The sequence below is a fragment of the Morone saxatilis genome, unplaced genomic scaffold (genome assembly GCF_004916995.1).
Source record: "Morone saxatilis isolate NCDOM2014 unplaced genomic scaffold, NCSU_SB_2.0 Contig6, whole genome shotgun sequence".
Classification (NCBI taxonomy): domain Eukaryota; kingdom Metazoa; phylum Chordata; class Actinopteri; family Moronidae; genus Morone; species Morone saxatilis.
Window position 1 is genome coordinate 3,229,319 of NW_023340206.1, and position 218 is coordinate 3,229,536.

A 218-nucleotide genomic window follows, 5' to 3' on the forward strand; every position below is an offset into this window, starting at 1 on the left:
AAAGCAATATCTCTTTGCAGAATCAGTGTCCTCTAGTAGTCACAGGGACTACTTCTTTGGTAGAAAGTAGATCCAAAGAAGTAGCTGACAGTGAGGTCTGTGGATTGTCTGAAGTAACTGAGGCATTGTTTCTGCTGAAATGTGGTCACCACGAAAGAAATGTAATACATCTACACCAGATTGATGATAGATTAGTGAAAATATATAAAAATATCTAT